Source organism: Cornus florida, unplaced genomic scaffold, assembly GCF_030987335.1.
Source record: "Cornus florida cultivar Cherokee Brave unplaced genomic scaffold, ASM3098733v1 CherokeeBrave_3.0.0_Hap2_Chr08, whole genome shotgun sequence".
Classification (NCBI taxonomy): Eukaryota; Viridiplantae; Streptophyta; class Magnoliopsida; order Cornales; family Cornaceae; genus Cornus; species Cornus florida.
Genome location: NW_026775578.1, coordinates 83558994 through 83573613, shown reverse-complemented (window position 1 = coordinate 83573613; position 14620 = coordinate 83558994). Strand labels below are relative to the sequence as shown.

The window sequence follows — 14620 nt, the reverse complement described above, 5'->3', positions numbered from 1 at the left end:
ATAACGACAGTCATGGATTAAGTCTGCAAGAAAAATAATTTTTAAATGCCCACAGTAGCCTAAATAAGGTAAAATGAATTAAATGACCTTATTAATATATCATATAACCATTCCAACCAATTTTAGTTGAATAAGACTAAATTATATATGTAACCTACGCCACTGTTCCCCACCTGTTGTAACATTTTCACTCTTTTTTTGGACCAAGCATACCTGGTCAGTTTCTCTCTCTCCATTTGTTTTTTTTTCTTCTCTCTCTCTCTCATTTTTTACTCTCTCAGCTTTAACAATTGATGATCAATCATCACTCAATTGAAGATATTGTATTTGTCATTGGTTGTTTACACTTTGTACAAAAATAAAATTAAAAATTTATAAATACTTTAATAAAAATGTATGGTAAAAAGTAGGGTTGAACCACTCTCAAGTGAAATTTTATTATGAACTCAAATTTAAAATCAGAATTTATGGGATGGAAAAAGAATATTTTAAAACAAATTTTTTATTAATAAATTGCTAAAACCTAATACTAAAATTTTTAAGGAATGTGTATCCACCACCATGGATCAATATAAATAAAATTTATATTTTTCTTACATGAATATTTTTCCAATAAGCAAATCACTTCACCAGTCTAATTACAACTTGAAAATATAAAAGAAAATATATCATTAAATAACACTTTCTTATATATGAGAGAATATATATATATATATATATATATATTACTTATAATCAGATATATCTTTGGTAATTTTAGTTGGGCATTATTTGAATTACCATTATTTTGCAAACACAAACGATCCTCGCTCTATTCTTTTATATATAAAACACGTGCAGAATAAAAGAATAAAACAAATATTATTATCAGAGGAAAATTAATACAAGGAATAAATAAATATATATATATATATATTATTTACATTTTAGCCATGGTGGTTTCATCACTCCCTTGACCTTGAGAGTGATGTTTACACTAAATAACAAATGTCTCTATTTATAATTTATTTATCTCTAACTCTTTACATCTCTGCCCCTCTCCCTTCATGAGAGTCTCTATATATAGAGTTTAGTAGGTAAGAATCGGGAGGAAAAAAATAATAATTTGAAAATCAAAATACAGGGGAAATGAAAATAAAAAACACATTAAATCTAACTAAAATCCTATTGTTTTCCAATTTGAATTGATATTTGCTAATTTATTGGAGCGTCAATTTTGAATTTGAATTTGATTTTGATTGGCCGTGTTTAAAAAGAATTAAATAATTGTGTTGCAATTAAGTCTTGAAATTGGAGATGACTCGATAGCTCAGTGGGTTAGTGTCTTCAATGAACTTTGGAGTGTCAGGTTTTGACTTTCTGCATCTACTAATTTAACTTTTAATACTTCTTGCCTTGTAAAAAAAAAAAAAAAAATCACATTTTGAAATTAAGAATTCTTAGAAAGTTGGTTATGCAATGGACCATCTTTCCTACAATGCTTCTGGTGCTCTTTTTTAATTATAAATAATCTCCATCCTTTATGCGGCCTATTCTCACTTTTTTTTTTTGCCATTTTTGCTTATTTTCTTCGCATTATGAAAATAACCACTATAAAACATGAAAAAAAGGTTTGCAACATGCAACTAATATAAAATATTAATAAAATATTTATTTTTTTAGTACAAAATAACAAGTTTTGTGCAATTATTGTTGATAGAGAAAAATAACCTACCTTGACCAGCCGCCAGACCTCTTCGACGACAAATCTGGCAACAATCGATCTCCTCTAATCTCGCAATCAATCTCTTTTGATCTCGCACAAGCCGATCTCCCGCGAGATCAATCTGATTCCAATCGACAGCCATAAATAGGGCACCAAGCCGTTAAAGAAGGTATAAGAAAAAACCCTAGAGAGAATATACATAATTATTATGTAATACGATTACAAGTACTAACTTGATCGTCGGAGAGTCCTCGGCCGGCACCCCACTGGTTCTATTCGAGGTGACGTCCCTTTGTTTTGCAGGTAAATGCTGTCGTTCCGAGTCGTGAGGATTTCTGCATCAACAATTGGCGCCGTCTGTGGGAACGATTAGTTCTTTGAAGAAATGATAATCCTGACGCGACTTGGCTCAGACGGCAAGATAAAAGTTTCCGATCATGGAAACCATCCCAAAGTCATCAGTTGACAACGGGTTTTCATGTTCTTATATAAGGACAGGTCTCTACATCATGTGTAATAACCCGGATTTTCACGGATATTTTTTTTTTCCATTGTCTTTCCTTTCTGAGTTCAGTTCCTCTTCGTTTAGTGTCATCTCGAGTGCTTTGGAGTGATTTCCGAGACTCTTTTCTATGGATTGACAACTTCCTTTGAGGACCGAGTCGTTTTCACATTTTTCGTTTTTCGACACTATTCCCTTTTCGTCATTTTTCTTATTTCGTTCTTTTCCTTATTTTGTCTTTTCCCCGTTTGACACTTTGTTGGCATAACCACACTTTTTGTGTTTGAAGTTGGTTTTTGACTTCATGTATCTTTATCTTGAGTGGTTTCTACGAAATACATATCTTTACTTTTGCAAGAAAGTACTCTGGTTGCTCCCGGTGTCCATAAAGGTATGGATGCAAAGTTCTTTGAAATTATTTTCTTTTCTTGGGGTATTTTTCGTAAATATCTTTTGAAGATATTTTATTTCAGGAGTTTTTAAGAAAATATTTTTGGAAGATATTTTCATTCTGGGCCATTAGTGCAATTTTCACTTTTTGGAGGGGCCATTGTGCAATTGATGAAAGTTATTGTTAAATGCCTTGTTTTGAGCCTGGATCCTCGTACGGGATTCATTTTCACTTTTCGTCGAGTCGTGTACTCTTAGAAATTCCTTCTGGTCATTGTTTTCCAGTTTCAGGGTTTCTGGCCCTAGTTAGCGCCAAACTTGTTTGGGGCATAACTTTCTGGTCGGGACTTGGTTTTTGATGCCGTTTCTTCCGTTATTCATATTTTATCATTTTGAATCTTTTTCATTCACAGAGTTTTGTCATTTGAACGCGTCTGCTCAAATTTCACTTTTTCGGACCCGACGAGGCCCGTTCGGGGCACTTTTTGAGATTTCTATAAAAGGGGGGTGAGATATTTTATTTTTTCATCTTCTCCACTCTCTTGCACGACCTGAAGCTTCCATGGCAGCCCAAGGGAGGCTTCCACCTTCTCTCTCCTCTTTTGAGCTTCATTCCTTCGTCAGAACATAGAAGGGCCTTTGCGTTTAGTGTTCGTGTTGACTACGCGCTTCTTTCACCCTTATTAGAACCCATTTCTGACCATTCTTTGAGTTTGGGTTTGAAGTCAAGTTGTGATTTTGATGGGGCTTCCTTGGGGGTTATGTGCACGGTGTAGTCCCTGACAAAACCTAGAAGTTTCGTCGGATTCGGAGCGGTTTCCATTTGGTGGCTTTTGAGATTTTCATCTCAAATTGAGGTAGGGGATGTTCTAGGCTTTTGTGTGTGTTGTATTGAGTGTTTAGCATGATTATACAACTTAATTGCATGCCTTGTATCAATTCTAGAAAATTAGTATTAATTATTTCTTTGTATGAAATTTAATTCACAAGGATGTGTATAACTTAGAATGGAATTGTGATATGCTAGAAAATCATGTTTTAATATATTTGTTAACATATATTAAATTGGGATTAATTGAATAAGAATTGCATATTTTATTTAAGATTTATCTTTTGTGAAAGATTAAATCCCATGGCCGTACCTAGCATAAAATTGACTTGTGATATGCTTTTAAATTTTGTCTTGGCATATTGTTTAACATACTTTAATTTGAGAGCATTTGGACAAGTATGAAAATCTAGAGATTTTAATTAAAATGATTAATTAAAATCTAATTAAGGGTTCCATTGGCCTAATTAAGTGTTTAACTTGATATTTGTGATAACTATGACTTATGTTCTAGCATATGTTAATTTGGAACCATTTGATATTGTTTTAGAAGTTAGGGATTTGATTATCAAGATTTAATTAAATTCCACTTTATTGTTCTTATGGCCTAATCGAGTTTTGATGTGGTGTATGTAATGACCATGTTATATTGTTTATCATGTATTAATTGGAGGCCATTTGATTGAGATTTGAATCCTAGGGAATTTAATTAGTTTATTGATTAAATTTCGTTTCTATTGTATTATTGATTAACTCATGTATTTGACATTGATAGTATGTTTAAAGCATGACTTTTGACTTATAATGGATTTATGAGTTATGTTTCAATATTGGATTATATTGTTATAGCGCATAACGAATCGCGCTCTGAAGATTCGACAAGTGATGTTATTATAGCGCGTAACGAATTGCACTCTGACGATTCGACATTGTCATCCTATAGTAGTTGTGGATTTAGAGCATGTGTTGTGTGGTTTCAGCCTACTTGTGCATGAAGGTAGTTTCGTGTACTGTTCAATACGTATATAAGTTGTAAACTTATCTATTTATTTTGGAACCACTTGGGACATTGCATGATGGTTAGGGTTTGGCTCTAGTATGGGGACAAGAGTCCTTTAAGTCAAAAGTTCGCGCGTTGGGTAGGCTGCCTGGGGGTTAGTAACTCCAAATTAGCCCAGAAAAGTTCGCGCGTTGGGTAGGCTACCTAGGGGTTAGTAGCTCCAAATTAGCCCTGTATCGGTCTCATCCGACTGATGTCCAAGTCTTCCACTATTTGTTTTCGTATTCAATTCCAAGTTATCAATCATGTTTATATTGTGACTGTGGTTTTGGCTATTGGCGATTTGATGTTGTTAAGTACATCCATACTAAATTGCTATATTTAGTTGATTTAGCATTTAGATTTCAAGTTGATAACTTTGAGAATCTATATCTAGTTGCTTTGTGTAAGCATGTTTCTATCTGGTTGCTTTGCGCAAGCATGTTTCTAACTAGTTGTTTTGTGTAAGCATGTTATATCTTGTTGCTATGTGTAGCATGCTCTTGTGTTGTTGAAATTGCATAAAAGATGTGTTTTATGCTAGAAATGATCTTAGGTAGCTAGGATGCTCCTTGAGTCTCACCTTTGACATAGACGTTAGGTGAAATGAATCACAATGATTAAATCATGTACACTTGTAAAATGTAGGTCGATGCATGCTCATTTCCTACGAGTAGCTTTATGTTACTCACCCCTACGATACTGGGGCATATTTCAGGTACAGGATACAAGATTGGAGATTGCAATTGCTTGGGTGATTTGCTGAGTTGAGCTTCTTTAGAAGCATTCTTGTTCACATGCAAGTGTTAGCATGTTCATGATTTGTTTATGAAATGTAATTTTTCTAACTTGGAGGTTTGACATGTCAAATGTTGTAAATGTATTATAATGAGGCCATAGGCCATTGTAGCACATCTATTTTATCTTATTACATACACTTGCATGCTCACTTTGGCAAACAATACATTCCTTGATGAAACAAAAACTCTAAGTAGCATTTTTAGGGAGTTTTACCCTATTCTATTCTAGAGGCATTTCGGGTATTTTATAATGCGTTTTTTTCATTTTTCCTCACGAGTCACGTAGAAAACTCAATTTTGAAGGGGGTTTCTTCTTTGTGGTTTTCCAGAAAACATTATCTTGACCCTCAAAAATCAATATTTTTCTGAATAATCCTTGTTGCCAGGTTTTGCAAATTTTTAGTACAAATGCAGTTGGTACTATTCATCGATTTTTTTTTGAAAATTATCACGACCGATCCGAAACTTTCGGAGGTCTTGTGGGTGTATTTTAAGATTGAATTTTCAATTTAGGCAATTTAAAAACCTCCCGAAGCCCTATTTCCAAAACTTGGGCAATAGCTCGGATTAGTTTTTTTCCTCTTGACCTGATTTTCTTGGGGGCATTCTGGGCATTTTACAATGCATTTTTTTTGTTTCCGTCCGCGATCGGGGTAGGAAACTTGATTTTAGGGGGGGGGGGGGGGGGTTTCTTCTTTGAGTTTTTCCAAAAAAGTCCGTTTAGATGCCCGTTTTTACTCTCAGTTGCAGTAGTGGTGGGTTGTCCTCGTCGGGCTGCCACGACATCATTTTTGTTTTTGACCTTTCTCCCCCGTTCGGACTCCAAATTGAGTAAATTTTTTTTTGAACTTGACTAATTTGTCATTGTCTTTCCAGCGGTGTGCTTGATAGCACCTGAATCCACTTTTTGCAAAATGACCATTTTGCCCATAGGTTCTTTTTGTCCATTTTTGAAACGACACTTCTGCATTTGTTTCCTTTGGGTTCCGTGACCTCATTGAGGGTCACATTAGTGTCTTAGAGGCGCATTGTATCTCTAGAGACCGTTGTTTCACCTTTCGCTTCCACATTTCGGATCAATTATCGGGTCATCTTTTGGTCATCACTAACGCACCGGGTTTACAAAACTTGAGCCGTCACATCATGATTACCAATCCATCATATTGGGGGCAAAACGGTGGGTTGCATGATGCCACCCAGTGTACGCTGATAATAATCAAAATTTGGCACGTCGGCCTAGGCCGTCCAATGTGGTGTTTTCCATCTAGTGATGCTTAGTCCTCTTACTACTAAGGGTTGTCTAAGACCAAACTCTATCTCATATTTGGCAACAGCCAACTACCAAGGCCTGATCGTTGAAGACTAAGGCCTGGTCCTTCTGCGCCTACATAAGTGAGTTGGTCTCCGCCCATCAAGAAGATCATTACTAACAAGGGGTTTTTACCTACTAGTAAAACCTCCACCTACCAGACGACAGTCGTCACCTCTTTTCCTTTGCAGGAATTGTCTATCAACTTCAGATTATGCAGAATTTTGGATTGATAATCCATGACAGGTTAATTTTCAGTAATCATTTCTAACACAATCTAATATTTTTAGACAACTGTAAATTGTTGCAGCACCAGGCACCCCGTCCGCTGTATAAACGTCTATAGAATGGGTTATCACCCAAGATCCCACCATCGGGGGCAGAATAGTGGATTACACGATATCAATTGTCGATCTACATATGATGACAAGGTTTAGAAGATCGACGTTGTCACGCCCTTAGACCGTAGTCCGGATTGTGAACACAACACACAAATAATCACAGTCTCAAAATCACTGAATATCCCTGTAACCTGTCTGAACCACACATCCACCTATCTATTTCTTTTTAGAAAATCAAGACTGAAAATAAATAGATAAGGTGCAAATATTAAAACTTTAAAGTTTTAAAGTCTGAAAGAAAATTTATTACATGCCAGGAAAATTCTAGGAAGTATAATACAAAACATAGTCTATTATGCGGAATATAACACAACAACACCAGCCCCGACTCTATCTACAGCTGAGGAGGAACACCCTTCACACCATCCATGCTATGACCTGAAAAGATGTGAATAAAATAGGAATGAGCAACCACAGCTCAGCAGGAATTGCCTAAAGCGCACTCCTTAATACCTCCGTGGATCCAAACAAAGAATAGACAAAGGATAATGGGATCATAAAAACTCGGGAAAGAAATAATGTCATGTTGGATAATAAAATGAAGTGCCATGCAATGCGGATGCTAATGCTAATGCCACAGACACTTCTCACTTCCCAAAAATCCAATTTCCATCACAAAAAGTTAATGTAATCCGGCCAGAGCTGCTCCCTGTACCACGAGAAGAGAATTGATCATCTATCCCTGATCCAAGGCAACTCCTTGTAATCATTTGGGGCCTAGTGACACAATTATGTGTAGGCAACTCCTACGTCTTCTCTAGATTTCCATTAACTGCAAAGACAAGGCAACTCCTTGTCCGGTTTTGAAATCATTGAATCAATCCCACTTTCCTAACTCACGGATACAAGGCACCTCCCTGTTATCCGGTTTTCAAAATCATTTTATTGAACTTTCACTTCCTTTTTCCATTCTAACCTTAACCCCATGACCATGCAAGAGGAATGCACATTTGTGTCATGTTCCGAAGTTTCTAAACAGTAAACAGTTCACATGCAGCATTTTACTTCCATCTTTGAAAATTCATAACAAATTCAATTATAAGTTAAATTGAGTGATTCCAAAGCCTAATGAAAGCTTAAACAATGTACTTTGAGAGTGTTAATTTAGTTTAACAAAATCCCTTCCCAATTGGAACAGTTTTGACCCAAAAGTTCGAACTAAAATCTGCCAGAAACTGACTTTCAGCCTGTAGCTTACATCTTTGAAAATTCATAACAAATTCAATTCTAAGTCAAATTGAGTGAGTCCAAAGCCTAATGAAAGCTTAAACAATTTACTTTGAAATTGTCAATTTAGTTTAACAAAATACCTTCCCAATTGGAACAGTTTTAATCCACAATTTCGAAATAAAAATCTGTCAGACACTGATTTCCAGCCTGTAGCTTCCATCTTCAAAAATTCATAGTAAATTCAATTTTCGTCCAAATGGAGTGAATCCAAAGGCCACTGAAAGTTAAAAGACTATATTTTTAAGATAAAATTTTATTTCATCAAAATGCCATACCATATAAAGCAGGTTTGATGAACAAAACTCGGACAGAATCTGCCCCAACCCAGAATGCCCAGCAAGAACCCTCTAACTTCAAAAATTCATGGTAAATTCATTTCTCAACCAATTTATGTGAAACCAATTCTCAATGAAAGCTAATTCACTATAGTATCATAATATCAAATCATCTCTGCATGATAAATTACGAATTTATATGAATTAGGGCAAAATAGCAGCATGCAATTTCAGCCAAGCAGTTTCAGCATCAGTTTAGGTTGTTTATACGCTTTGCAACTCAAATTGAAAGAGATAACTCACTAAAGGCAAAGGAATTGAGGGTTAGACAATCCTACCTCAAGGGAAGCTTGAACACTTGCTCAACAATTCAAAACCACACCACAAATGGATCAAAATCAGCAACTAGAAGGTGATGAACACTTTCCTTCTTTGTTTGCAACCAAAACCCTCTTCTTTTAACACCACTTTCCAAACCCAACAACAAAAGAAATGGACTCAAGTTTGATATCAAAAGAACCCTCACTATCTAAGGAACATTTTTCCTTCACAAAGCCCCATCAAAATCCCAACACAAAGCTTCCAAAATTTAGCTTAAAAGGTATCACTATGGAAAGGAAATAGGATGCAGGAAAATTGGGTTTTGCCAAAATGGTTTCTAAGAACAAAATACTAGGCATACTATATGTTATAAAATGAATGGATATGGTGCAACCACATACACCTACACATGTCATCCCCTCCATGGATTAAAACCAAAATCATAAGAAATGACTCAAAAGTCCTTTTATTTCCTACTAAATACCATTCATGCCATTTGCATGATAAAAGTCAAGAATACCCTTTCACAACCAACCAAATGCCAATTATGCTATTTTGCATAGTATAGTCTATAATATTTCTTAACACATAATGATGTTTAATTCACATTTGCAAAATAATCATATTTTTGACAATAAAAAAAAAATGCATGAATGCTAAAATGTTCGAAAAAAATGATAAAAATGCAGGTCCTCACAGACGTACCAACCTTGGTACATCGAGCTAGTCGGGTTTCTAGCTTCTTTCCTTCAGCGACCCCTCGGGGAAACTAGTCATCCAAGACCAGTGCCCGATCCTCTGAAAAAGTCTCTACACACCGGGAATGACTCCAGTAAAGTTTCTACAATCAATGAGTCTACCATGTCCAAGGTGGTCCCATGAGGTTTTTAACCATCAAGCACTAATGATGGTCTTTTCAACTTGGAACCAAGCTTAGTCACATGAACTTCAAATTTGACGGGTCACTACCACCATAGTCACAAAGCAAGGCAAGCATAAAGGATAAGTCCACGAAAGTGAAAAACTTTGACTCCCTTATTAAAGGGCAAGCATATAAAGCTTGGGCAAAATATCCCCTTACTAAAGGGGCGAGCTGGGTAAGGTTCGTAAAAAATAACCTTTTATTAAAGTTGCAATATCCCCGTATTACAAGGGATGATAACGAGTGTCTTGTATTATAAAGACCCGAGTCGAAAGAATCCCGTAATCAATATCCTCGTATTGCAAGGGATGATAACAAGTGTCCTGTATTATCATTTCCCTTATCAATAGGGCATGCTGAGTGAAGCTTGAACATATTACAAACTCCTTACCAAAGGAGTAACAAAAAAACCTAATTCCCTTACTAAAGAGACGAGCTGAGTGAAGCTCATAAAACCTAATTCCCTTACTAAAGGGATGAGCTGAGTGACGTTCATAAAATATGATTCCCTTACTAAAGGGACGAGCTAAGTGAAGCTCGAAAAACACGATTCCTTTACTAAAAGGATGAGCTGAGTAAAGCTCGTAAAACCTAATTCCCTTATTAAAGGGACGAGATGAGTGAAACTCGTAAAACATGATTCCCTTACTAAAGGGACAGGCTAAGTGAAGCTCGTAAAACCTACTTCCCTTACTAAAGGGACGAGTTGAGTGAAGCTCGTAAAACCTACTTCCCTTACTAAAGGGACGGGCTAAATAAAGCTCGTAAAATTTAATTCCTTTATTAAAGGAGTGACGAGCTGAGTGAAATTTGTACAATTTATTCCCTTACCAAGGGAAGATTACCCAGGGGTACTAAAAATAGTATCCAAGGGCAGAGCACCCAAGGGGAAGATTACCCAAGGGTACTAAAAATAGTACCCAGGGGCAGAGTACCCAAGGGTACTAAAAATAGTACCCAGGGGCAGAGTATCCAAGGGTACTAAAAATAGTACCCAGGAGAAAATTACCCAAGGGTACTAAAAATCGTACCTAGGGGCAGAGTACCTAAGGGTACTAAAAATAGTACCCAGGGGCAGAGTACCCAAGGGTACCAAAAATATTACCCAGGGGCAGAGTACCCAAGGGTACTAAAACTAATACCCAAGGGAATATTGTCCAAGGGTACCAAAAATAGTACCCAGGGGCAGAGTACCCAAAAGTACTAAAAATAGTACCTAGGGGTTAAATACCCAAGGGTACCAAAAATAGTACTTCCGGGGACCATTACCTAAAGGAAGAGTACCCCCCAGGGGAAAAAAAAAAAAAAAAAATTCTTGTTACTGTTCATATGAACAGTACCCCCCACGGGAGTAGTACCTGCGGGTACTGTTCCCAGGGCAACAAGAAGAAGAAGAAGAAAAAATGGAGTTACTATACACGTAAATAGTACCGTGGGTACTGTTCCCCGGGCCAAAAAAAAAAAAAAAAAATAAATAAATAAATTGACATTCCCAAAGCTAGACGAGCAAGCTTAGGAATAGGGGGCAACTGATAGGGAAAAATAACCTACCTTGACCAGCCGCCGTACCTCTTTGACATATTTCATTATCAGAGATAAAGATTTTCCTCGGATAAGAATGATGACATTTCTTATCCAGGATAATGAATGACGACGTGGTTTAACAGGGTGAGGATAACCTTGGCACAATTTGAGGAAGTCAAAGGAGTAAATCTTATCCCCAAAAATCTGGCAACAATCGATCTCCTCTGATCTCGCACAAGCCGATCTCCCATGGGATCAATCTGATTCCAATCGACAGCCATAATAGGGCACCAAGCCGTTAAAGGAGGTATGAGAAAAAACCTTAGAGAGAATATACATAATTATTATGTGATACAATTACAAGTACTAACTTGATCGTCAGAGAGTCCTCGGCCGGCACCCCACCGGTGCCATTCGAGGTGACATCCCTTTGTTTTGCAGGTAAACGCCGTCGTTCCGAGTTGTGAGGATTTCCGCATCAACAATTGTAGTGGAGGGTCTGATGTTAACCGAAGACCATGATGTAGTAAACATATCAAAATATATTATAGCTTCTTTTCAATTTTCCGCTAAAGTATAATTATTTGGGGTAGTATGAACTATAATTAACATTTGGTGAATACAAGTTGTCTTATAATTTGTTGATTTTACTTTAATACTCTAGTCCATCAAGAAGGATTGACAACGAAGTAATCATTCCAATTTGCAAGAGTATCATCACCAGAAGAAAAAAAAAATATATTCAACATCTAAAATACAATTTTGGAAACTACTTGACTTGGAAATCCAACTCCCAGAAGAATTTTAGATTAAAAAAAAAAATTGTGTTTACAATACAATTGACTTTAGGTGTTGGGTTTGGTTTTCTCATGTGGCTAGGTTCTCTCCCTTCTTAGTTTCTCTCAACTCAATCATCATCTGTTCGATAGATTTGAATTCTTACCAGTAATATTTATGTCAAGACCTCTCAGATCTATGTCTTTATTAAGTTGTACTGTGAAGACACCAAAAATGATCCGGGCTTGGTATGATTTGTATTGCTAAGAATGGGTCGGGTATGGATAGCCATGATAGAGCAAGTCCACGCAGAATGGGCCCAGATCTAAAAGGTCATTGTGGAAGCCCATATTATGATGAAAAAAGTTGAGCCCAAACAAAAGAGAAGGAGTTAGGTCCAGCCCAGGAGTGGTTATAACCGTCTAAAAATAGAGGGGATTGAGAGGGAAAAGAGGTTGAAAATTATTGGGAGTGTAAAGTTTCTCTCTCTACAGTTGGGGAAAAATTCTTTGTACTTTCAATTGGCGCCGTCTGTGGGAAGAACAAAGAGGATTGATTGGTGCTGATCCAGATCGATTCGATTCAAAGCACTTTGCAAAGAAGACGATTAATCTCTGCAGGTTGAATCAAAATTGATGGAAGTGCGATATGTCTTGATGAATCTTGGTTACAGTTGATTTCGAGAGGTTGGCGTCCGATCTACGCAGATCTGATCTATGCTTGATCCGGTGAGCTGCACAGTTGTGATTTGTTGAGATTGTTGAATCTGGCCAGCAGCGAACAAAATTTCGTAAGTTTGAGTTCAGATCTGGTATGTATGCGTTAGCAAAGCTCTGATCTGATCAAGAAATCTGCGGTTGATGACTTTGCTCCGATTAGGAATGATGATTGAAGAGGAGAGCTCAAATCCTTTGGAAAATGGCTAGCAGACGAAGCTCGATGAGTTGATGAGCATGATCGACACCTTGAGGAAAGAAAATGCAGAGTTGCGCGCTGGAATGGAGCGTTGTGCAGCTCTTACGATTCCGAGGCCACCTCCGGAAGGAGAGAGAGTCTTATCGACCCATGCTATTCGTCAAGGTGATCCAGAAGGTGTTAATCGCATCGATCCACGTCGTGATGAAGTTACAATAGATGATCTACCTCTGAATGTCCGTCAAGTAGAGGATCGAGAATGATTTATTCATTTAGAGCCACATCGCGAACGGATCATGAGAGAGGAAGCGTCGGCGTATGATCATAGGGTTGCATCATCGTGGCAAAGTGAGTTTGCAGAGGATAGATCGTTTAATCCACCCTATCGACCTTCAATGGCAACATTTGACTACTGCAGTTCAAAAAGGAGATCTGCCGATCGGGGAGTTCCGTCACGATTTTTAAGGGAGAACGAAGCATTGTGCTCATCAGCAAGGACGGTTGCATCTCCGTTCACTGATGAAATTCTGAATGCGCCGAATCCAAAGAAGTTTTCTATTCCGATCTTCATTCTGTTTGATGGAACAACCGACCCGGTCGACCACATATACCACATTTAGTTGAAAATGGCTCTGAATACTAACAATGATCCTCTGATGTGCAAATGCTCCCCTATAAGTTTGGCTAGGCCAGCCCTCAATTGGTTCAAGAATCTGGCTCAGGGCTCAATCGCTAGTTTCCAGGACTTGTGTGACAGGTTCATAAGCCAGTACTATAGGAATAAACGTCTGGCTAAGGATGTATCAAGCCTTTTCACAATGAGGCAGCACGAAAATGAGTGACTCCAAGTTTTCCTCACCTGGTTCAACCTTGTTAAAAGCATGGTAATGGAATGTCATCCATCCACTGCGGTCCAGGCATTTAAACTTGCAATGAACCGGGGGACACCGTTTCACACAAACTTGGTGGTCAATACGCCGAAGACTATGGACGAGCTGAACGAGAGAGTTGGCGGTTTTGTTCGTCTTGAAGAAGAAGAGGCAGCTAATTCAAGGAAGATGTCAATTATTTCGATAGAAGAGAAGTCCCAAGCCAAGATCCGGCAAAAACAAGCTCAGCCGCAACGTCAGACCTCCTGGAAGGCAGAGAAAAGGTCCAGGGAGGAGGAGTTGGTTACTCCACACAGAGTCACCCTGGCAAGGCTGTATCAAGAGAACAAAGATAAATTTCACCCTCCCTTACCAATCAGACAACCTCTTGAACAGAGGGATCAAACTAAACATTGTACTTTCCATAGTGATTTTAGACATCAGACTAACAAATGCAGGATCCTAAGGAGGCAAGTGGAGATGCTAATCGCAAAGGGGGAATTTGCAGGATATGTTCAAGGTCCAGCGCAAGAGCAGAACCGACCAGCTGAGTAGATCAAGAGGAATCAGAGGCTAAACCACCACAGCACTCAGCTCGTTCGGATTATAAATGCAATTCATGGCCGACTTGAATAGACAATGGAGTCAAAGGAGTTGCTCAGAACGTAATTACGCCAGGCCCAGTTAAAGAGAAGGATTGGCAGCGTACATGCTTTGCACCAGCAAAACGTATCCACACAGATAAAGTTTAACAGAACAGACCTGTTACGCGTTCAGATTCCTCATGAAGATCCATTGGTCGTCAGTTTAAC

The 14620-nt window shown here is 37.7% G+C and overlaps 1 long non-coding RNA gene across 1 annotated transcript; it reads right to left on the bottom strand.

Annotated features, from left to right (window-relative positions):
• Positions 1-7162: 7162 nt before the first annotated feature.
• On the bottom strand, positions 7163-9468 carry LOC132268225 (uncharacterized). Its single transcript, XR_009469257.1, has 2 exons — positions 8819-9468; positions 7163-7353 (listed from the first exon to the last, which is right to left on the bottom strand). It is a non-coding gene; the product is annotated as an uncharacterized LOC132268225 (long non-coding RNA).
• Between the last annotated feature and the right edge of the window lie 5152 nt (positions 9469-14620).